Source organism: Arvicanthis niloticus, chromosome 2 (assembly GCF_011762505.2).
Source record: "Arvicanthis niloticus isolate mArvNil1 chromosome 2, mArvNil1.pat.X, whole genome shotgun sequence".
NCBI classification, from domain to species: Eukaryota; Metazoa; Chordata; class Mammalia; order Rodentia; family Muridae; genus Arvicanthis; species Arvicanthis niloticus.
Window position 1 is genome coordinate 135256550 of NC_047659.1, and position 21381 is coordinate 135277930.

General features: G+C 53.1%; 1 protein-coding gene across 5 annotated transcripts in view; it reads right to left on the bottom strand.

Moving 5' to 3' along the window:
* Sulf2 (sulfatase 2) overlaps positions 1 to 20062 on the bottom strand; it is an 80649-nt gene extending 60587 nt beyond the window's left edge. The window contains exon 1 of one of the 5 annotated variants that reach the window (XM_034495079.2): positions 19920 to 20062. The gene's annotated coding sequence lies outside the window, so the exon portion shown is untranslated. Of the gene's footprint in view, positions 1 to 17215; positions 17236 to 19088; positions 19247 to 19361; positions 19887 to 19919 lie in introns of those variants that run through there. The other 4 variants (XM_034495082.2, XM_034495080.2, XM_034495081.2 and 1 more) reach the window with 4 other exon arrangements.
* Between the last annotated feature and the right edge of the window lie 1319 nt (positions 20063 to 21381).

A 21381-nucleotide genomic window follows, 5' to 3' on the forward strand; every position in this document is an offset into this window, starting at 1 on the left:
GAGGCAGAGGCAGGTGGATTTCTGAGTTCCAGGCTAGCCTGGTCTACAGAGTGAGTTCCAGGACAGCCAGGGCTACACAGAGAAACTCTGTCTCGAAAAAGAAAAAACAAACAAACAAACAAACACACACACACTCTAAAATGGGAACCTCTTTCCCCAAGTGTGAGTGGGACAGAGCCATCCCTTCCCTGTAGAGTGGCTTGCATGGAGCTAAAGAAAGTTGATGCTCTCCCTGTGCACTGCAGGAGGGCACTTTCAAACACTATTCTCCGGAGCGGGTGCCAGAAGAAGCCAACGCACACTGCCACCCAGTCTGGAGGGAACAGGAGGCTCACATGAACAGAGAGATCCCTCATCATGGTGCTGGTCCCTGAACTACTTCAAATCAGGATCATCCTCCAAAAGGACACTGATCAATGTCCCAGAAGTATCCCTTCGTGCTTCTGCAGGAAGTGAGACAGTCCCGAGGGAATTCCCACAGGTTGCCCCACAGGGCCTCCAGTGGCAGCTTTCTAACCCAGACTCCTGTGAGCAAAGACTCCTGAGATCCTAGCTTGTAATGCCCGGGTGGCCCTCCCTCTGAGCACTTCACAGCTATCCGCCCATCTAAAGTGCAGAACTGCCCAGTGACGTCATGCCCACTCTACAGATGACGAGAGGAAGACACGGACCACTAAAATCACTTTCCCAGGACTGTAGGCTCTGGGCAGGCAAGGTTTAAAGCCAGACTGGATTTGGCTGGCATGATGGAACCTCGCAAGCAGGTCTGTAAGCTGGTTCTTAAGAGACTTCCGTTCCAGCCTCAGTCTTTTCTGCCCCAAAGGCAGCAGCAGGTGTGCAGGTGCCCTCCCAGAGCCTCTTTAGCTATCAGAGTGGTGGGGGTGGGGGTGGGGCGGAGATGTCGTCTACTGGGCTCCAGTCCCAGCTCTGGCTCTGCATGCTGGTCTCAAGGAGCCCTTCCTGCTCCGGATAGAGACTGAGTTCCGCAACGCAGAGCTGTAGTATGAGGGGCTAATTATCTGTCAGCCAGAGCTATCCGTGGGTCGATTTTTGATGAGTCCTCCCAGCCCCCACCACCATGACTTCCTCTGGCCCTGTGCCAGCTTCTCTCTGGACACAGAAGAAATCAATTAACAACGACAGGAGACATTCTGCTTTCCCCTTCTTGGTAAGAAGATTCAAAATCGTTGCACAGAATGCCTCTGGACCTTGTTCTGTCTCAGAGTGTTCTGTCCACCACTGTGCGCACCGCCTCTCCCATCAGCTCATTTCAAAGCCTGTCCAGTCCTTTCTCTTCTCACTGGACTTGGCAAAGGCTCCCCCCAGTCTCACAAAATATCTCTAGAGACACCTAAAGTCCCAAGAGTGCGAAGACATCACAATACTATCTATATGCCACTCTACGTGGGAGCAGGTCTTGGTGTGGTTGGAGATCCCTGGTCCATGGAGCACAGCTATGGGGAGTCCTCAAAATGTCACTCAGGATACCTAAATGGGCTGTTTTCTTCTGGGGCTCTTCAAGTCCCACAAGGAGGGTAGAGAATACAGGAATGACCGACCATGCAGCTGACAGGGTCGGAGCAGAGGAGGGACTAGTCTGGGTTACACAGAGATACTCACGAGCTGGGAGCAGAGCCCTGCCACAGACTGGGACTAGCTAGATATGAAGTAAAGTTTGGTGGCAGGAGAGACCCCCTCCCGCCCCCCCCCCCAGGATGGGTGACACAACCCCTAGCGGGTTCTGCTCTTCTCACTAAGCAGCCAGAATTCCACTAAAGAAAATCCAGGGCCTATTCTTACTGAAAAGCCTCCCAGGCTCTATTCCACCCAGGGTAAAACCCCAAAGTCCCTAAAGGGCACAAAGACAAGATCCTTCATAAACTGACCTTGGACTCAGCCCTTCTTTGCATCCTCTCTGCCCCCAACATTTGGTTCCAGCCACATGGCCTCTGCACATGCCTGGCATGACTCCACCCCAGGACCTTTGCACTAGCCGCTTATGCAGACATGCGGATATCTTCCCAGCCCCTTCCTCCCAGTCTTTGCTCACATCCCAGCTTTGCATAATGAGATTGAAGCACTGGCTATCTCAGCCACTGGCTACTCTACCTGCCAATCTCCCTGCCAGAATGTTGCCTCCCTGAAGGCACAGATCTGTCAGTGAGTTTCATCCATTTCCGTGTCCCCAACACCAGTGGGTGTTCAGGTTTGTTCCTGATTTAGCATAGAATATTCTCCCACCTGTTTCCACTGTGCCCAGAGGCCACTGTGGCTCAGTGTGGCTGCTGCAGCAAGGTCCACTGACACAGGTAGAGCCAAGGAGCATCTCCTGTCTTGGGCTCCAGTGACTGGCCCAGAGGTGGGCATGTGACATGGGTCTGACCAATGAGAGAGTGGGAGCCTGGGAACCTGCAGAAGCCCCGCTGTGGGTGCTGTCTGTGTGACTGTTCATGTGTGTCTGTGTGTGCGCACATATGTGCATGTATGTATGTATGCATGTATGTGTATATGCATGTATATGTGTGCGTGTGTGTTACACATGGATTGAATGGAGCCCAGAGGGCATTTGGGTAATAATGGGTGGGACCAAGGTTTACTTACCCCGTAGTCAATCAAAGACTAGTCAGGACTGTCCTTCAGAAGGGAACATACTCCCAACATAGTAACCCTCTGAAAGAATGTCAAGGGGTAACTAAAGTCTCCTGGTGCTTACCAGGGGCTCTGCATAGTCCTCAACACCCATCCCGTATTAACTCAGCAACACATACAACAGCACCAAGAGGTGCAGATGAGGTGCAGAAGGGGTTCAAGGTCCGCCGAGAATAACAAGACTTGCAACCATATCCACTCCCTGTCCAAGAGGTTCCTATGAACAAGTCACATTGGAGGGTCAGTGCTGTCTGCCTCTGGGTGAGCTTGTCAAGGGGACACAGGAGGGGGTGGGCAGGGAGAGAAGGGAGGAATGCTCTGGAGGCAGGTCTCTGGGAAGTAAGCTCACGGCTCTATCGAGAGCCACAGCTCTGTTTATGGGTGCCTTCTGCTCACGAGAGGCAAGCGACGGTGCACCCAGACGTCCTGACCCCAGGTCCTTCTCTTGAACCCCCATTCAGAAGCCCAGAACAATAGCCAGGACTGAGGTTTAGTGAATAGGAAGAATTCAGAGAAACTGCTGGTGGGGATAATCAGGGAAGGCTGCCTGGAGGAGGGTGGGAAATATCAAGTTTGAGATGCTCAACAGGTAGGTAGAAAGGCCAGAAAAGCTTTGGAGCTCTGGGAGACCGTGAAGACATGGTAGAGGGTGTGGCCTTAGGCTGAGGGAAAGAACGCAGCGTGGGAGGGGAACATGTGGCCAGGCAGATGTCTTGCTGGGGCACATGTCAGGTCCACCCTACTGACATCTCCTGCCTCCTAGGTACAGGTTCCCTCTAGTGCTCTTTGGCCTCCGAGGGCACTTCTGGGGCCTATGGGACAGTTTCTCATGTCCTCTTCTTAGGTTCAGGACTTTGGCACCTTGGTGCCTTCTTCTGGGATTCCAGCTAGAAACAAGAGAACCAAGCTAGCCATGAAATGGGACAGGGATAAAAAGACCCTTGTGAAGGGTTCAGGGGTGGAAGGGTATAGGCCCAATCTCAAGACAAGGCTCAGCATCTGGGCAGGTAACTCAGGCACGAAGAAAATAGTGCAAAGTGGGCCCAAAGCTCCAGCAGGATGATAGCCATCTGCAAAACTATCGAGGCCCCAGAATGTTCTGGAAGGCCTGTGTGCCAGGCACAGTTCTCAGTACTGTGAACAAACAGAGGGAGGCAAAGTCCCCGCCCTTGTGGTACTGACATTCTAATGAGCGGACACACCAGAAGCCAGTGGCATCTCCAGGAGCGGGCAGCAGACAGAATTCGAGATGGCATCAAGACCCCAGCTCCCGGCTCCAGCTCAGAGAGAAGCTTGAAACAACACGTGCAAAGTCCTGGGAAGCGGCGTGTCCAGACCGTCAACAACAACCTGTGGAACCCTCAGCAGTCACGCACCTGCACATCTGTGCCCAGTGAAAGCTGCACCCAAATCCCTGCTCCCATGGAGCAGGCAGAGGTGGGGTTGGTGAGCAGGGCAGTCCACAATGGTGGGTGGGTGGGACAAGGTGGCAGGGAGCATCCTGAGTGGGGTGGAGTGGGGTGAATTGTGATCTGAAAGTGGCTGCCCAGGTTTGAACCAGCTCTGCTACCTACTGGATGTTGGTGGCGTAGGGCCTCAGTATCTCCATCTGTAAAGTGGGAGAAATAACTACATCCACTGCTTATTGCTGAGAGGGTGGAATGGCTAACGATCCTTAGAAGTAGAATAGTGTATACAGCAAATGCCTACTCGGTGTTGTCAAGTCTCGTCTGCTGGCTCTGGGCTATCCAGCAACAGCACCTAGTTTTCATTTTGCACACTTTTTTCTTCCTGCCTTTGGTCCAGAGGTCTAAGGTTAGACCATGAGATCAAGTCTTTCAATCTCCCTGCATCAGTGACTCACTAATCAGTATGTAGGTGCATTGGCCTGGCTGGTCAGGAAAAGGAGCCCAATCGACAAGAACAAAGGGTCCTGTCACTATCTTACCACCTGCGGAGTGGAGAAGGAAGCTAACACCGGAAGAGGCCAGTTCTGGGAAGTAGGCACAAGCTGGTGACATTAGGAGCCTTGTTCCAGCTAAGCCTGAAGGAAGAACACTGGCTTCTTGGTTCCATCTTTCAGGCTCAATAATCTCCTCCTTCAGCTGTGAGTTGTTTGTTCTCTCTCTCTCTCTCTCTCTCTCTCTCTCTCTCTCTCTCGCTCTCGCTCTCTCTCTTGCTCTCTCTCCTCGCCCCCCATGAGTACATTTAGCTGTCTTCAGACACACCAGAAGAGGGCATCAAATCTCATTACAGATGGTTGTGAGCCACCATGTGGTTGCTGGGATTTGAACTCAGGACCTCTGGAAAAGCAGTCAGTGCTCTTAACCGCTGAGCCAATCCTTTGTTCTCTCTGTTTTAAGGTCAGTTTCCCCTCCTGCCCTTCTGGGATGTGAGTCAAACTCACTGAATTGTGTCAGACTCAGAAAGAATGGCTGCCCTCTGCCCTGTTTGTACCATGGCTGGCGAGGCTCCAGAGCTGTGACTCGGTTATCTGCTGGCTGCTGAACACACCTGAATTCGGCCGGTTTCTGGTGGACTCGGGGTGGGGCCAAGAGAGGGTTCCAAAGCTGGGTGCCCAGCAACAGAGGGAGCTGCCTGTTCCCTTCAATGGCTTTGCAATCCTGCCCTTTATTCTTTTGATGTGTGTGATGTAGCCAGGCTAGTCTGAGGGCAGAGGACATGAGCCTCGCCCCCTCATGGAGAGTCTAGAGGTCACAGTATAGATGGACACAACAGACTGTGTCTCTTCTCAAACACACACAGGGTAATGGCCCATAGACCATCACCTCAGTGTCCCTGCCCTGCTAGGCAGTGAGAGCTGCCTGTTTATTGGGATAATAATTTGTCCCATGTCCATTCCAGAGGTTCCTCAGAGCCCAAGGAAGTCTGGGTAACCTGAAAGTCCCTAGCTATCTCTAATTTTTGTATGACTCAGTAGGGAGAAAGCCATGATAACCAGGATCCAGAGGGCGAGAAGGGTTGGCGTCAGGTGTGAGTTAAGGGTAAAGTCTCACATATTCCAGGCTGGCCTTGAACTCACCAAAGGTAACCTCGAACTTCCGACCATCCTGTTCCCCCCACCTGAGCAACAGGATTACGGCCATGCAGTGCTGGGGATAGACCCCAGGGCTCCGTGCATGCTGGGCAGGACTCGACCAACTAGGCTGCACCCCTAGACCTTGTTTCTGTTTTTTACAGGGAGAAGAATCTCACCGTATGGTACTGTCTGGTCTGCAATTTCCTATGTACAGCCTGCAGTGAGCTGTTTGCCTCTGCCATAGGTATGCTAGGATGCCAGGCTGTCGTGCCAGGCTTTGTGACAGTGAACCTCCCTAGTCAGGTCTGGGAAAGACCGGAAAAAAAAAAAAGATGGCTTTTATATCTGAAGTTCGAGAAAACGTTAATTTCTTTCCATTGCGTTGTTTCCCAGCTCCTCCTCCTTGTTTGTAAGAGTCCAGATGCTCAGAAAACCTCACACAGGGTGGGATGTGACCTGGGGAAACCCTAGGAAGGGCTTGCCTTGCAAGAAGTTTCAGTACTATCTGGTCATTTTTTGGAAAAAGATGCCTGTTTGCCACAGCCTTTGTCTATAGTTGGGGACATGGGCACAGATGAAGGACCCAGGACCTGGAGAGATGGCTCAGTGGTTTAGAGCGCATATTACTCATCCAGAAGACTTGAGTTCAGTTCTCAGCACTTGTACTGAACAGCTTACGAGGAATCCTATGCCGTATGCCTCTGTAGGCACTGCCTTCACATACACAACCCCCACACGCATACAAATAATTACAAATCAAATGTGAAAAAGGAGAAAGGACCTAAATTCGGGAGACAGGCCACAAGGAAAAGCCGGTCAATTCTAAACCACAACGAGGTCCCTCTGCAGTTATGAGGGAATCTTCAAGGCCACCAGATCTTTCCTGAGCTCCTTCTATGTATGTGCCAGCCACCGTGTCGGGGTGTGAGGCAGGGCTGGCTCCAGACACTGGCATTCTGGAGAGGACAAAGGAGAAGCAACTAATGAAGAATTTCAGACTCTTCTGAGAACTCTGAAAGAATCAGTCAGGTGGGGGCGGGGGAGGGATGCCAGACGTCAATCAGAGGAGGCCTCTGGGAGAAGGTGACATTGAGCTGAGTCTCAAAGGTCAGTGAGAAGCTGGTTGTAGCTGAAATGCTGACTCCCTCCCTCCCTCCTTACTTCATGTTGCTGGGGACTAACCCTTGGTTGGGCCTTGGGTATCCTAGGCAATGCTCATGAAAAGCCTTCTCAGCAAAGGCAAGGCAAGGCATGAAACGGTCAGTGGGATGTCTCAGCGGCAAAGGCACCCACTCCAAAAGCCAGTCAACCTGGACTCTGATCCTGGAACACACATGAAGGTAAGAGAACCAACTCACAAAGTTGTCACCTGACTTCTGCACGCACGCTGTGGCGCCCACTCACCCACCCACCCCACACGGGAATACCAACAAAGGCAAAGACCCTGTGACTGGAGTAAGCAGAAAGAGTTCCTGATGGCAGAAGCATGCAGGGGAGTTGCTTGGTTGGCACAGCCGTGAGTGGACACAGCTGTACGCTAGCCCATGCTTGTGGGCAGCCACGCCTGCTGTCCTTCCTGGGTGTTTCGGGGAACTGGAATCAGATGCAGACATTCCCACCTCTGTCCTTTGTTCTTTCCTCTCAGCTGAGGACAAAAGCTTCCTTGGCAGGAGTTACAGTTATTTCTGTAAAAGGCCCGGAGCCAAAAGCAATAAAGCCCAACTTGAACAGAGTCGTTATTCACGCCTAATTGCGGGCTGGTGTTCAGTGGGGACTGACCGTCCCAGCCTCTCTCGCCCCATCGCTCAGCCCCACACTTCCCGTGCCCCGTGGGTGCCCTATCCTACACACTGCGTGGGGGTTTCTGGCTATGGATGTTGTTGTGTTCTTCAGGAAGACCATCCAGGAACACTAGGGCATTTTGACTGCTGGGATTAATAGCCCAGTCATTGCTTCTCCTCTGGCCTGAGCCATCCCTCCATCCTGAGACAATATAAACAAACCAGTGCCTGGTCATTCCAGAGACTGGGGCACGCAGGTGGGACAGATGCCTGACGTCCCTTTGACCAAATAACCAGCTATATATGGGATGTGTAGAGGGCTCGTGGGCCCCGCTTCCTGCCCTGTGTGCCTCGTGCGGGCTAGCGAATATCTGAGGGGAGGCTTGGATCCTGTGAGCGGGGCAGTGGCTTACAGACTGCCAGGCATCAACCCGAGCGTTATTAAGTAGGCGCATCCTGGGGCTGCAAGAAAGGAAAGTGAGCAACCCAGGTCCAGACAAGGCTGGGACCGGGGTGTGTCCAGCATCTGTGGTGCCAGGAGGGCCTACACAGGTCATCGTCGTTTTCCAGATAAGAGCACTGAGGAACAGCTAGATGAGGGGAGTTGACTCTGCCCTATAGAAAGGGGATTCCAGACCCCAACAGTACCTCACTCCAGAGTCTGGGAACAGGAAAAGCTGTTGCATGTGGAAGGCCTTTAAAAACCTCCATCCTTTGAGATGACGGCTGCTCCACCTTGGTAAGGGACACAAAGACTTCTCATTCCTCCTGCCTGAGAAGCACCCACCTCCCCTTCCTTCTTTGGAAAATTAGTATCCCAATTTACTTCATAGAGGATGTTCTCTCCTACCAAAGGTGACCATGTGACCAGGACTAGCCAATGAGACTTCCTGAGCTCAGGCCTCCCAGTTAGTGCTCAGAGCAAGGGCCCCAGCAAGGGTGAATGGTCTCTCTGAGGCCCTCATTCCACATTCCAAAAGGCGGCTATCAACTCCTGCTCAGAGACCTCCAGAGACTTCCAGACTGTGTCCAGTGTTCTCCTACAGACCCCTCCAGACCCCTCTTGTCTGTCTAGTAAAGGGGAGCCCAACCCTCCTACAGACCCCTGAGCCTTCCAGTGCCCTCCAGATGAATCCAGTTCCCGAGGCAAGCATTGGGGCGTGTGATTTGTTACTTCCTCAGACTCTGCCCGGCAGCCCCACCCCTGTGCAGTCTCCACCCCAGGAAACGCAGTTCTTCACCCTCTTCTGACCTAGAGAAACTGGCCAGTGTGACGCAGGACCAGTGTAAGGCTTAAGACTCGGCATTTCTCATTTCTGCACCTTCTGAAGCTCAGCCGCCACATGGCTGTTCAGGCCACACAGAGACATGGGATTCAGCACGGCTGAGGAAACCAAGCCTGTGACCAGCACTAGGTGTGGGCAGCAGCGATAGCCAGCTTGGACTTCCCAGCTGGAGTCGCTCAAAGCAGCTCACTGGCTGCCCACACATCCTGAGGGCACAGGAGAGCTGCTGCCATTTCCACCAAACACCTCAGAGCCCAGCAATGCAGATGGAAAGATGACGAAGCTAGTGAAGTACCCCACAGACGCTTTCCATATAGTGCCTCAGTTTCCCCTTTACTAGACAGACAAGATCATCTTCCAGCTTTTAAAGATTTTGGGGATGACAAAATGTCAAGCAACAAGTACAGGGTAGATTTATTATTATTATTACTATTACTAGCAGTAGCCGTAATAATATTGAAATAGGGTCTCGTGTAGCCCAGGCTAAGTCTCAAGTTTGATATGTAGCCAAGGATGACCTTGAACCCATGATCCTACTGCCCCCACACCCAGGGTGTTAGGATTATAAGTGTGTGCTACCTGCCAGGTGCAAGATTTTAGTATCACTACAGACAAACGTGTAGTGTGTTGTCCCTGAAAGCGTGTCATAGCAGGGTGCTGACATCTGTGTGGGCCTTGTAATTGGAGGAATGGGCCTGATACCGGGCTACTGCTCCCGGCAACCCCTCTGGCTTTGTTTCCTGTAGACGCCCACTCCATTGTGAGAAAACTAACCAGACAGGGCAAAAACAAAGGCAGCAGCTGGTCTCAGTTGTAGCCTTTGGCTAGGGCCAAGAGCCACTCAGGTGGCCTGACAGGTCACGCACTCACTCCTGGGCCTCAGGTTTCAGAAAAAGCTGAAAAGTTTAACTTTGAAAATATGCATGTAATTCTAGCACTTGGGAGGCTCAAAGGCAGAAAGGTCAGCCTGGGCTACATAGCGAGACCCTGTCGGGCCCCCACCCCCACCCCTACCCCACCCCCCAACATTCTACTAACTGATTTTTACCAAAAGGTTCAAAATAACACATGGGTAAAGAACATAAAAGCCAAACACAGGCCCTGGGGAGGCAGCCCAGAGGGCTTATATTTTTCTTTGTTTTATTTAGACAGGGCCCTGAACTGAACTCTCAGGCCTCCTGGACACTGGGTCTGCAGACGCCCCTCATACATGGAGCAGGATACTGTTCCAGCCCTAAATCATCCTGGGTCCACTGGAGCCCAGTCAGTGCTCAGAGCTCATCCTGGGATAGGGTTAGATGCTAGGAGGTAGCGGAGGAGATGAGAAGCCTAAGCCCCGACCACTTGTCTCAAAGGTGAACTTTCACTTCCTGGGTGGCTCAAGACTGACCAGCCCTGCCCTCCTGGAGCCTGCTGTCCCTGGGCCGGGGTATCTGGAAGATGGTCACTCCTCCGCCAGCTACCGTGGGAATGTGTGACTCTAACCGGCTCCACCTCAAGCTTGTTCTCTGCCAGCGACAAACAGGTGTGGACTTCCAGGGCCGGAGCAGTCACCTTCCAGCAAGGACAGACTCCGTTCCTTTCAGCAGTCAGTCTGCAGGCCTCTTTCCTGCGGACCTGCAAGGCTGGACCGAGCTCTAATAAGATCAAGGCCTCCCCCACACTAGGCTTACTTTTTAGTGAGGGGAGAGGAAATAAGAGAATTCCAATAACAAATAAAAGAATTGCAGAGGAAACAATGTCATCCCAGAGTGACATTAGAGATGAGACTGAGGGAGCCAGAGGTGACGTTAGACAGTGAGAAGACCAAATGGCTAGGCTTGAGGATGGAGACCCCTTCACAACATCTGAGAAGAGAGAAGTGGCCAGTGTATGGGGTGTGGGGGAGGGGAGGCAACAGGCTTCGAGAGTCTGAGAGGTAAATGGGGCGGGGTGGGGGTAGGGATACAGACAGGGCAGGACAGTGCAGTGAGCCTGCATTTTATTACAGGACCGGGCCTAGACATAATGCTGTTTCAGGATGTGAGCCATCTCCAGGAGCCCCTTTGGGACTTGGCAGAGGTAGTGCACCTGAGCCTTCTCGCCTGCTTTTATGGTCCCCAAGAGCGCAGAACACTGGCATTCTCTGGACAGCTGTGAAGAAGCATCTTAAGGCTTGGACTGTGACTCCAGAGGCACTCAGTTAACCATCAGGCTGTGGCTGGGGCACTGGGAGATTCTAAGACCTCCTTTTTCAACCATCTGCCTGCGCTCACAGTGACGGGTGCCACCCTGGATTCTCGGGACAGATTCTAGGCCCTGAGCTAGGCTTCTTTCCTGGGCTACTGTGGATGGGGTCTGGAAGAGAAGGTAGGGTGGGTGGACAGCCAACACAGTGTGGCAGAGCAGAAAGCCCAACAATGCCTTCCTTTCTGACCCACTGAACTGTGTTCACCTGCCACAGGGAGGCCAGTGGCCTTCTCTAGAGCCAGTGCCCCAAAGGCACAGCCAACCCTGCCCCCGAAGCTAAGAAGGGATTCTCAGACATGAGGAGGAACAGCTACAACAGTGGCCACCGGAAGCCAGCTTCCGTAGCCGGGACCTTGTGCCCAGGCATTAACCTGGGTCCCCACAGCTACCTGGGGAACAGACTGCTATGGCTGTTCAGCTTTCCACCAGAGGCAACATCGACTCAGAGGGACAGAGTGGCTCACCCACCTCCACACAGCTCTTGAGAGGCCAAGCAGAGCAAGGCATTCTGATTAGAGCTGTTGTCTTTGATTGCGACACCATGACCTCTGGGGCATCTCTTCCCCGCCCCACCCCCCCCATCTAATCCTGGTGAGATGACAACGATCCCAAGATCAACCAGAGACACTTGGCCCCGATTATGGCAAAGGCTGGCTTTGTTTTGCTGGCTGCACTCAGTGTCACAGCAGGCCAGTGCCGGGACAGGAGCTACAGGCATCTTTAGGGTAGATGCCTCCAATTCAAAAACCCCTTTCAAATCAGCATTGCTGTACACTGTTATTCCCTGCCCAAGGAGGCACCCTGGGACAGTGTGAGGACATCTGGGGCACCATATGACTCACTGGAGTGCTGAGGGGAAGCTGGTTTTGATTTTGGGGGACAGAATCTCATGTAGCCCAGACTGGCTTCAAACTCCCTATATATGATCTCCTGCCTCAGCCTCTGGAGTACTGGGATCACAAGCGTGCACAGAGTCCCAGTATGATTCCCTAACTTCTGCCGGACATTGCTCCAGAGGAGAAAGCTGCTGGCAGCTTCCAGAGCCAAGAAAGGGGCTGTTTTCCACAAACAAGATCACTGCTGAATGTTTTTTACCCTACACCCAAATAAACTAAGAGAAGAGCAAAATTCATTTCACTTGGGAAATTTGGCCATTTGTTCAGTATTATATCAAATTGCCATTGTCGTATGGGTATGCGGCATATGTGTATGTGCGTTTGTGAGCGCAGAGACCAGAGGCTGACAGCAGACAGGGCCTTTCCGTGAACCTGGAGGTCAACAATTCAGCTACACAATCTGGCCAGCAAGCCTTAAGGGGTCCTCCTGATTCTGCCTCCATTGTGTGGGGATTATGGGTGCTACAGCCACACTTTGGGTCTTTACATAGAGGAATGAGGAATTCCAGTTCAGGTCCTTGTGGCTTCTTGGCATGTGGGTTATCCACCCAGTAAAGTCTCCTCAGCTGCTAGAAAACGTTTATGGTCACGTTCGCCAAACATCCACCTGCACTGCCTGCTTCGAGGTGCTCCTCCACACAATGTGAGCACCTTCACCAGTCCGGCCCAGCAGTCCCGCCCGGGTGTCCCTCCCAGGTGTCGGGCTGCAGTGTGTTCACTGTGTTTAATTATAAGCCACACTGTCTTTGTTTTCCCTTTCATTCCTAATCAGGGTATTTCACTGATGACTGTGCAGATAAGTTATCTGTGAGTCCCTTCCAGGTAAACCTCTCCTCAAAGCACTTGCTAAACCCAGAAGGTGTTTGATCTGCTGGTTTGGAAAGCATCGAGCTAAGACTATCAGCAGAACCCCGCTTATCCTTCCCTCCTTCCTGGTGTTTGGTTTAGAATCCAGTACAACACCCAGCCAGGGGCCAAAGGAGACATGGAGCAAAAAAGCCTGCAGCAGGGTGAGCTTCGGAAGGATTTTGTTCTTTGAAAAATAAGAGATAGAAAAAAGGTCTGTCCTGTATCCCTACTTTGAAGGGAGATTTGATTATTGGAGCTGAGGCAGCTACACTGAAACTAAGAGACAAGAAGGTCAAAGACAGTAAGGACAGAGGGACAGTAGACAGCAAAAAACTGAAAACATCATCACAAGATGTCTTCAAGACAAGACGTGGGCTCTCCACTACTTTGAACGTTTTGTTGTGTGGGGAAATAGAAACTTCAATTGCCCAGATTGCTAAGCCAGGAATTCCATCTTACTATAAGTACAGAAAGCACAGTGATTAGACTCTGAGCTATCATAAGGACCTTGATCGGCTTCCCTGTTCTCGGAGACATCCAACTTAGTAGCTGGCCTTAGAAGTCTGTAGACAGCGTGGGTCTCCAGAGCTGGCAGAAAGGCAGGGCTCGCCAAGCACAGATCCCTCCCTGGGCTGTTTGCACACATCCCCACCCCTCTGGCTACCAAGGTGGGTCAGACTCCTGCTAGAGTTCCGGCCATGGGCCCACAAGAAGAGCTGTCAGCAACACACCCTCCCAGACACATCTGGCATCCACCTGGCCAAACACATCTTAGGTCCCTGCTTGAGGTCCCCAGCTTATGGCCTCAGCCTCCCCTACCCCGAGGCCCCACAGGCGTGCTTAGCTTAAGGATTCGAGTCTGAGCTGGAATGGAGGGCTGTCTCCAGCGGGGCCCAGTGTGTAAAGCAGGGGGCTATGTCTTACACAACAGGCAGGCTATGAGTCTGGTGCCCCTGCCACTGGGCCCATGTGTGTTTTGCAATCCTATTGAGACTGGAAATGTAAAACACTGGTTTTGCGAGAATCTAGCAAAGTGCTAGGCTCGGCTGCAGAGGACTCTTGGAAGGCTGCTCTACTCAGGAGGCATTGTGCCACCTGCCAGGGTGGAGAAGCCCCCCAACCCCCAATCCCCAACCCCCAGCCTCTGCCGCAGTAGTGATTTCTGTCTGCCAGTCACCTTGGAGCGAGGGATCTGTCATGGGAAGCACAACTAGCACCTTCCAGTGCTCCCAGGAATGTAAAGGGGGAGTGATGGGATGTCCAAAAATATTCATCAAACAGGTGTGTGGCAGGCCCTGGGGACAGGGGACCACACCAGCGAATACCATATGAGTTCTGTCTTGTAAGTGTGTCCAGCCCCGCAGCTTAAAATAACCGGGAGGCACAGCAGCTCTTCCAAGTTCAGGCCTTCAGCCTCGGCAGACCACAGACTCGCACATCCAAGACACGAGAGGAGCCCAGGGCCAAGAGAACCATCAGGCTCAGTCCTCCTTAACCTTCCCTCCTGCTCCCTCTCCCTCCTCACGTTGCCTAGTAACCACCCCATCCCAGGTCACCGGGTCACTGAACTCAGCGCTCTGGTCACTCTTTGGGTAGTGCCCTCCTGAGGACGGGAAGATGCTGAGAGGCACCGATGGTTTCCACCCACCAGTGTCATGTTTGTGACACTCAAAATTGTCTTCGCCAATACTGCATGTCCCCGAGCCAGCAAGAGCACCCTTGTTTGAGAATCAATGGCTCTTTCCTATTCTGAACCCTGGACCTGCTCAGGTCCCGCTGGCTCCATGCCCCAAATTTCTCTCCACGGCACCAGCCCAAACCATCATCATGATTTTGTTCCCTGACTATTCTCTGTTACCCCCATGTCCCTGATGGCCCTGGGCTTTGTCTCCCCACTTCTTAACATCAAGCCTATTGATTGTGTTAGCCGAGGTTTTTCTGAAACACAGATGGGCTCCTTCCTGTCTGACAGCCTCTATAGCTGTCCATGTCATTTAAAATATAAAGTCTGAATGTCACACTTCTGTCTTCATTGTGGCTCCCTCCCTACTCCCACTGGGCTTCTGTGTCCTGAACAAGCTGTCCTCTGTACTACAGGGACTTTGCACAGGCTGTTCTCACCGCCTCAAATGTTCTTTCCTCAGCTCTTCCCAAGGCCAGTCTCTTTCTTACACTTCAAGCCATGGCTCAGAGATCTCTTCTTCAGGGAGGCCTCTCTGGACCACCTCCCTGAAGATGCCTCACCGTGTTCCACACTGGTGAAGGTGTCTTGTATTTCATTACTGTTCTTTTGAAGCCTGTTATGAAAGCCTTGACTACGGCTTGCCTCGCTGGAGGACCAGGTTCTCTCTTGCTAGGCAGCAACTGGCTCTTGTCAGGTACTTACTAATGACAAGAGTTCATCTGATCTGTGCTGTACTGGGACCCATGGGGAACGTGAGCCCTTGTGGTATTGGCCCTTTGTGGGATCGTGTAGTAATAGGACTTTCACAATGCCAAGAAAGCTGTCATGCTCAAGGCAAGGGGGCATTTTGGCACCTCCATCTCCCTGTTCTCATCTAGGGTACTGTCCCCTACTGCCATTGCTGTAAGTAGACGAGGTCCTCTTTCCAAGCCTTTTGCTGACTTGAACATATACAGGGTTCCTGCTATCTCTGTGAGACTTTACATTTTATATACAAACACTTCAAGATGATTTTCATGGTGGAGGGACAGGTAAAGAACGCCCTGGATCAAAGCCAGGCTGCAACTCTATCCATAGAAACAGCTAAGATAGGCTCTGGTTTCCAAAGACCCGGTGGGAAGGGGAGGGTGGTGATGTCCCTGTGATTCTCACCTCAGCCAGGGTGCTGATAGGCTCCTCTGACCATGGCTGTCCATACAGGTGGCTCCCTGCTTCCCAGATAGCCAGGCTCACTTGTTCCAGGGGACCCCCCACTTGTGGGACCAAGTAGTTCTCTCTTCTCATTCAGACTGTAGACAGAGGCTTGTGTAACTTACTACCTCAGCCAGTGCATGGGTCAGTGGTTTCATGGAAGGGTACCTGGGGGCTTAGAGATTGTCACCAAAAAGAAGTTTGCTTCTGCTCTAGGACTGTGACCACAGGGGTGAGAGAGCAGCCACACTGTGGTCTCATCTGGTCATCTCCATCATGACAACGGTCCAGGTTTACCTGGGACAGATGCTAAGCATTTGGTGTTGGTGATCTCACTCTGGCCCACAGACTCAGGGAAGGGAGTGAGGACTTACCCCCAGCACTTGTTGGATGAGAACACAGAGGCACAGAACGGTTGAGTCACATGCCCCTATGTCATTGGTGGGCAGGTGGCCAGACAGACTGGCTGTCTTAAACACCCAGCCTGGGACTGCCAGAGACTGCAGCTTTAGTTCTGAGGAAGGCATAGAGTGAGGTGGAGGGCAGAGTGGAGACAGAAGAATGGCATCTGTGACAAATGCTGAGTCTCTGAACCAGTGGTGCCCGATGCCAGGGCTGTCTTAGGATTTGAGGCCCTGTGAGAGGCATCGGGCATTTTGCCTTTGCCTCCCAGTGATTTCAGAGCCTCGCTTTCAATGGCTTTCGAGAGAAAGGGTCCTGATTGCAGCCCTTCTAAGAAAACACCCCTAACCCACATCCCATCTGCAACTGCTCTCAGCAGCTGCCAGCAGATGTGGGTGATACAGTTCTGGCTGCCCGCCCATGAGCTGCAGGGTCTGTAACCCCAGCGCCCAACTGCAGCCAGCCACTGCCTCTTCCCCTCTAGGCTCCAAGTGAGGTCTAGTTCCCTAGCAACCACCCCAATTAGGCAATCACGCCATTTATCAGGATGCCAATTAATTATAATGATCTTAATGATCTCCCAATTAGATAGCGCCTTGAAGCCGGCTGGATCATGGGCATCTGCCGGGGTCCCCACCAGGCCAGCTCCTAGGGCTGGCCATAGCCAGATTGTCCTGCCCTGCTATGGTCACTATGGAGGGGTTCACTTTCCTGTCCACTGACACACAGAGCCCAGCCTGAAACCAAGTGCCTGGGACACTCTCTGAGGCCAGTCTACCACCAGCCACAAGAGGGTCTCACTCCTACAATGTCTTATGTCTTTCCCTGTGCTTTTCAAGAGCTAAAATTCTTATTTCTGTGTGTTTTTCATTGGCCACGTTTGAGAGAGCCTTTACAGCTAGACCAGGGGAGGAGATGAAACCCTGGGGAAGAAGACAAGGAGGAAAAAAAGCCAAAACAAATCTCCAAAAACAGAACAGAACAAAACAAAACCCCCAAGGCACCCCAAACAAAACCAAAAACCAAAACCCCCCCCCCCCAAAAAAAAAAAAAACCAAAACCAAAACCCCCAAACGACCAGAGAAAACAACAACAACCCACAATACAAACCAGGGCACCTCCCCACTCCAACCCAAACCAGCAGAGGTTTTTGGGGGAAAAGAAAGGATTAAGACAGGCTTCCAACGTAACCAGCCTTACTAACTCACCAGTCAGACTTTCTTGTCCCCTGCACTTAGAAAACAGGCCCCTGGAGGAAGATGAACCTAGGGTTCGGGGTGGACCAGGAGCGTGAGGAATGTGCCATGGATTTGTGTGGACAAGTGACCTATTATGTCTAAGAGCCTGGCTCAAACACTTCCTGCCTCTTATCTTTGAGGTGAAGGGGAAACTTCTTTGAACTGGTCAGAAAGGCAGGAAGGGCCACAGGTCTTCAGAGAGGGCAGAGTCTAAGAAAAGATAATGGCTATGTAATAATTCCCCCCTCCCCCCCGCCACATACCCAGGGGCCAGAAGCCACCAAAACCCAGCACCAAACCCAGACTACAGAAAGACACTCAATTCCCAAGCGAAAAGGCATCTGAACCTCAAGTGTAAAATTGTATATGGGATCGGGTCCTTAAATGAAGCCCATGTGTGCCAGGGGGACACACACAGGCACACAGGCTGTACACGGGTGCTCATAGTTCCTCCCTCGGGCCAGCCTTGACTCAGCAAACCATCCTTCCAACCTTAGGTCTGAAAACCTAACATGCTATTAAGGTTTCAGAAAATGTCATAAATTCAAATTTAAAAACCCTCAAGAGGGTTACACAAAGTCCAAAGCCACACACTACCCTCAGCCAGGGCAGGGACGGCGGGTCCAACATGCCACTGGCCAAGCTAACACCATCCTCAATAAACTGCTGGTTTCAACACTAAACCACATAGAAACAGGTTGTTTTGATTTCCCTGGGGACCAGCCAGGCTGGGTGGAGAATCGTGGGGGGAGGGGTCTTCAGGGAGCTCCCACCCCTTTTAATCAATGGTTGTATCTTACTTGATCCCCTTTGGGCTAGGAGCTGAACCCGGTCACCACTAACTGTAAGGTGAACAAAATCCAGGGTGTCCCCAGGGAAAGCCAATGTCACCTGCTCTCTGTCACCTCCAGAGGAGCCTGGGGGTGCACCGTGGGAAAGAGGCAGGGACAGATGGAGAGGGGGAGAGGGCGGGAGTCCCCACAGACACAGCAAATATCCAGATTCAAACGTAAGCTGAATGTAATTACTTGGTTAATTAAATATTGACTTTTAACTCAAAAAGTGATTAAAACAAGCTGCAGGAGAGCCAGTCCTGAAGGGGTGGGGCCACTCAGAACTTTCAGGAAGTGGGGAGAGGCGGGGGGGTGGGGTGGGGGGGTCACCACAGCCACGCACTGTGCAGAGCGTCCTACTATGCAGGGAGACAAGGCTCTCAGGATCCCCTCCAGGCAGAGACCACTAAGCAGACCCATGGCCCGTGGGTGGCTCCTTCCATCTGCCCACTTTGAGCCTCCTCTCGCAACCAGCCGCCCTTGCAGGGATTAACAGTGCCATCTACGCTTCCCTGGGTGACACTCCGTGCCTGGTACGCTCAGAGCGCCACAAATGCTTGTCGAGTGAATGAATGAACTACTACTCTCTAAACGAAGTCGCAGTCCCCGCTGCAGCGTCCCCTCCGGGCTTCTGGAGCCCGCGGCGGACGCAGGTCTGCAGGGCGATGGGTTCTGACCTGGCGCGGGAGAAGTTTTCCGATTTCATTTGTCCTCCGTTCTGCGAGTTCCTAGTCCCTGCTTGCTCGGGTCCTGCCCGGACAAGCCACACGTGGTCTGGCTTCTAGCTGGCCCTCTGGGTCTAAACCTCATGGGGTCAACCGAGCCATGCTCCTGCAGCCCGCGTGTTCAGGCGCCCTTCCCCGGGAACCACCGGGGCGCGGGAAGTCCTCCCCTAGCCGCTCAGCCTCGCAGACGGGGTCAAATCGGTCAGCCCCCCTGAGGCCGGCCGGTACCGAAGCCTCCGGATGCCACCCTCCCGGAGCCGGACAGCGGGGACCGGCTGGGCTCACCTGAACCGTGCTCGCCCTGGGATCCCTGATCCGGGCCGGGCACCGCGCCCCGCTCACCGCGCGGCCCCCGCGGCCTCACCGCGCCTCTGCCGCAGCCGGGCCGGGCCGCGGGGCGTAGGGGACTCTGCCTTGTCGCTGCTCCAGCCGCCGCCGCGGCATCCCGGCTTCTGCTCCGCCCCGCCCGCCCGCCCCAGCCTCTCCGCGCGCCAGGACCCGGGACCCGGCCGCCTCCCGCCCCGCCGGGGCCCCGGCGATTCAGCCATCGCTCCTCACCTCCGCCTCCGCGGCCGCCCCGTGCCCCGGCCCGAAGTCCCGGCGGCTCCCGGCCTGCTGCCTGCCGAGCCGGTGGCCGGCCGCGCTCCCGCCACCGAGCGCGCACCCTCGCGGGCCCGGGGCGCACTCACCCGCACCCGCTCCCGCTCGCCCTGGGCGCGGAGTTGAGGCTGATGTGCGCTGAGCAGGGAGCTGCCGGCGAGTCGGGGACCGCGCGTGCGTGTGTGCGCGCGTGTGTGCCACTCGGACCGGGGGCGCATCTCTTAGTCCGCCAGACACCGGCGCGAAGTCGCGAGGGCCATGGATCAGGCCCCCGGGCTGGCGCGCAGAGAATCCAGCCTCTTTCCGCTTTTTCCGTCTTCCTCCCTCCCAGCAGCGAGGAGCCAAGTGTTCCCTGAGGCGTGCGACAGCCCGGGCCCGGCGCTGCCCCTCGTAATGACACGTTAATAAATGTTTTCTTTTATCCGCTTTCACAGGGGCTCGCCCTGGTTTGCAAACACCCGGCAGCCTTTGCTGAAAGCCCCGCGCTCGCCTCTAAACACACACGCACACACTTGCCATTGGAGACGCCGGCTCGGGCCGATCCCCAAGCTAGATCGCGGGAGGAACTGCCCACGCGCCCGGGACCTTCCCACGCGCCTCCGAAGCTCTCTGAGAAATTAACTTGAGCTCAAGCGAAAGCAGAAGCGTTGCCCAGACATGGGCCGGGAATGGGAAAGAAAGGGGAGGCCGGTTCCCTTGGTAAAGGGAGAACTCGACTCCAGGTGGTGCTGTCTGCGCGGTTTCTGCCGTCCCCGAAGCCACCAGAGGCTTGAGGGGGCCCTGGCTGCCAGGGGTGGGTGAAGAGCCTCCATAGAACCCACCAGTAGCTTCAGAAAGTACAGCTGATGTGCTAGGGGGTTATCGACCCTGCGGTGGTACAGCGCTGGCCTCGGATGGGCATGTAACCCTGAAAGTCTTCCATGGTGTTCATCCATTTATAGATATTGAAGTCAAGACCCAGCAACCGGTTAAGTTATTGGCCCAAGGTCAGACAGTTGGATCAGGATCTGAACCCAAGAAGCTGAGCTCCGGAATTATATCTGAAACCCTAGGTTGGGCTTATTTTCAAGATCCTCCTGTCCCTGGTGGGATTTTTTCTAGTTTGCTGATGGACAGGGTTGTCAAATTCACTAAGTAAAACTAACCGGGCACCCATGGAGATGCACTAAAAGCAGGTCTCTAGCTGTTTATCTAAAATTCAAATGGATTGTCTTGACTGCGTCGGGGGCTCTAGACTTCGCCCATACTGTCTTTGTACTAATCCTGACCTTGTTTTTCTAAACCAGGGTCAAGCCCCACCTTTGGCCGGTGTGTAGTTGTGGCTGGATACAGAGTGTTAGACTTGAGTATTTGCTTTCACGACCCCCCTCCCCCAAAAGGCATTTCCCCTTCCTTCCAGTCTTATCGCTGCGTGAGAAGAGGCTGGGCCCCTGAAGCGCTGTTCAGTGGATGCGTGGGCCAGGGGCCTCCCATAATTGAGATTCTGAGAACTGCATTAGAAAACAAATGTAGTATGATGGTGCACACCTGCAATCCAAGCTCTCGGGAGACAAAGGCAGGAAAATCAAAAATTCAAAGTCACCCTTTATCTACACAGGGACTCTAAGACCAGTTGGAGGTCCAGGAGACCCTATTAAAAAATAAAAAAAATAAAAGGAAAACTCTTAGAAAATAAACCAATAAAACAGGTAGAAAAGCAGGCACAATCAGTTTTGGCATCCCAGACATTTGATTGACTATATATCGTTATATAGTCAGCTCAGAGGGTATTACGATGACTCACACCTGTGATCCCAGCACTGGGAAGGCTGAGGCAGGAGGATCACCCCAAGTCAAATTTGCTATATAGTGATACTGTCTCAGAAGCACACAAAGCAACAACAAAGTTTACAGGTGATCTTTTTGTATCCTTTTCTTTTTTTGTAACATGTAATTTTACATGTTTTACCCATCTGGGCTTGGAGTTCTCCCAGGAAGC